We start from the raw sequence: 2,303 nt of genomic DNA on the forward strand, positions 1-2,303 counted from the left end.
TATATATATATACGAAATTTATAGAAAAACAAAAGACGAAGACAGCTGTATGAACAACAAGCAGGTTTATTAGTCTCTAGCCTACGCTCTTCAACAGAAAGGAATAAGAAAAAAAAAAAAAAAAACGGAATGAAAAAACCTGTAGATTTAGAGGTCAAGCCTGGGGACTGATTAGAAAAGGAGCTTGAAAGAAGAGGTTGGAAGAAAGGGAGATAATAAAATGACGGTGATCCCCACTTGAAGGTGCGCGTGCGTATGAGTATGTGAGAATGGTGTGTATGAATGTGCAAGTGTGTGTGTGTGAATAGGGGTTAGTGACTTTGTCAGATCTTTGACAAGTCTGGGTGTGTGCGTGTGCGCATGTGTGTGTTTGTGTGTAAGTGTGCATCTGTTACGTGTGACTACGCGTAGAGTGGTGTGTGTGGTGACGTTATTAAAAATTGTATGTGGGTGATGGTGTGTGCTGTGGGTGCTGGTAAGAGGTCAGAGTTAGTATGCGTGTAGACGTGTGGTGGATTGGTGGTGTGGGGTGAGAGTGTGGATTTGTGTACTAGTGGTTGTGGGTGGTGCTGGGGTGTGGGGTTAGGAGTAGGTTTGTAACAAAGAAGAGAGGAGGTGGGTAAGGGTGAAGTGACTTTGACAAATCTTTGACGAGACTGGGTGTGAGTGAATGCGTGTGTGTGCGTGTGTGTGTCTGTAAGTGTGTGCATCTGTAACGTGTGGCTGCTCATATAGTGGTATGTGTGATGACGCTGTTGAAGATTGTGTGTGGGTGTGATGTGTGGATGATGGCGTGTGGTGTGTGTGCTGGGAAGTGTTCGTATTAGTGTGAAGTGGTGTCGATGGTGTGCTGGTATGGGTGGATAGGTGTGATTTTGGAGTGTGGCGATGGGTGGGTGTGTGAGGTTAGGGATGGGGGTTTGAATGAAGAGAGGAGGTGGATAGGAGTAGATGTCAGACGAAGAAAGGAAGCAGGTGTCAGAGGAAGAGAGGAGGGGAGTTGAGCCCATGTGGCTCAAAGGAGTGAAGAGAGAAGACAAAATCCTTTTCACGGCGAATGCGAGTGTCCGGATGGCTCCTGTGCAAAGACAATCCGAACACCGACAGATGTAGTGAATGACTGGTAGAGAGGAAATGACGTGAGACCGTGGTGTCGTTGCCGAGTGTAATGTCTCGGAGGAGCTCCGCGAACCGGTCAGCTAAGAGGCGTCTCGTTTGACCGATATACAAGGAAGAGCAGAAAGAGCAGGAGATGCAGTAAATGACGTTACTGATGCGATAGGGACGATGATAGGTACCTGTGATCATGATGGTGTTGGACAGGTAGGGTCAAGTACAGGAGCGAGGGCAGGAGGAGGGGAACGAGACAAGCTGGGAAGTGGGGTTTGGTAAGAAACTGTGGACCAGGAGGTGACGCAGGTTGTGGGCTCGTTTGAAGGAGAGAAGTGGTAGGTTGGAGAAGATGTGCGAGGAGGAGGGGTAGGACTGTAGTTGCCGGAAGGCTCGGAGAATGGTGCGTTGGAGGAGTGATAGGTGAGTGGAAACGGGAAACGAGCAACGACGGAGCGGGTGCGGCGAGAAAGAGCAGAGCACGTTGCACGGTGCGTACTCTGGCAAGGGCGGTGTGGATAGTGGTGAGGGGATATTCACAAAGTGGTGAGACATGAGACTGAATCTCAAAGGTTATGGTTGTCACTGCAGGGCCTGCGCAGACTGAAGAATTGGAAGTAGGGGATGGAGACCTTGATATGGGTAGGGTGGGAGAAGGAGAAGTTATGGAAGGAGTGTATTCGGTATGTTTGTAGTGGATGAAGGTAGTGAGAACGGAGTGGTGATTACTAACAGACATGCCAAGAAATGCGACGGAAGTGTTAGAAATACTGCAGGGAATTTCAAGGGCAGGATGGAAGGATTGGACAAAACAGAAGAATGAGTTTAGTTGTTCGCGGGAGAGTGAGGTCGCACCGATGTAGTCATCATTGTTAGGCCTCAACGTAGCCAACGAACAGGTTAGCACAGTTGGAGCCCATTCTCGTTCCCATGGCCACTCCCGATACGTTGGTAAAATCTCCCGCGGACGAGAAGCAGTTGAGGGAGAGAACAAGTTCGGCCAGACGAAGAATTGTGGAAGTGTCAGGTTGGGGGTTGCGCCGATTGTCCACCAAGTGTTTCAATGCATATGTATATTTGCACACACATACACACACATATCTCTCTCTCTCTCTCTCTCTCTCTCTCTCTCTCTCTCTCTCTATATATATATATATATATATATATATATATATATATATATATATATATAT

The 2,303-nt window shown here is 47.8% G+C and overlaps 1 protein-coding gene across 4 annotated transcripts in view; it reads left to right on the top strand.

The window, feature by feature from the left end:
• LOC106867458 (probable G-protein coupled receptor 139) overlaps positions 1–2,303 on the top strand; it is a 403,898-nt gene that overhangs the window by 273,959 nt on the left and 127,636 nt on the right. The window lies entirely within an intron of this gene.

The sequence above is a fragment of the Octopus bimaculoides genome, chromosome 15 (assembly GCF_001194135.2).
Source record: "Octopus bimaculoides isolate UCB-OBI-ISO-001 chromosome 15, ASM119413v2, whole genome shotgun sequence".
NCBI classification, from domain to species: Eukaryota; Metazoa; Mollusca; class Cephalopoda; order Octopoda; family Octopodidae; genus Octopus; species Octopus bimaculoides.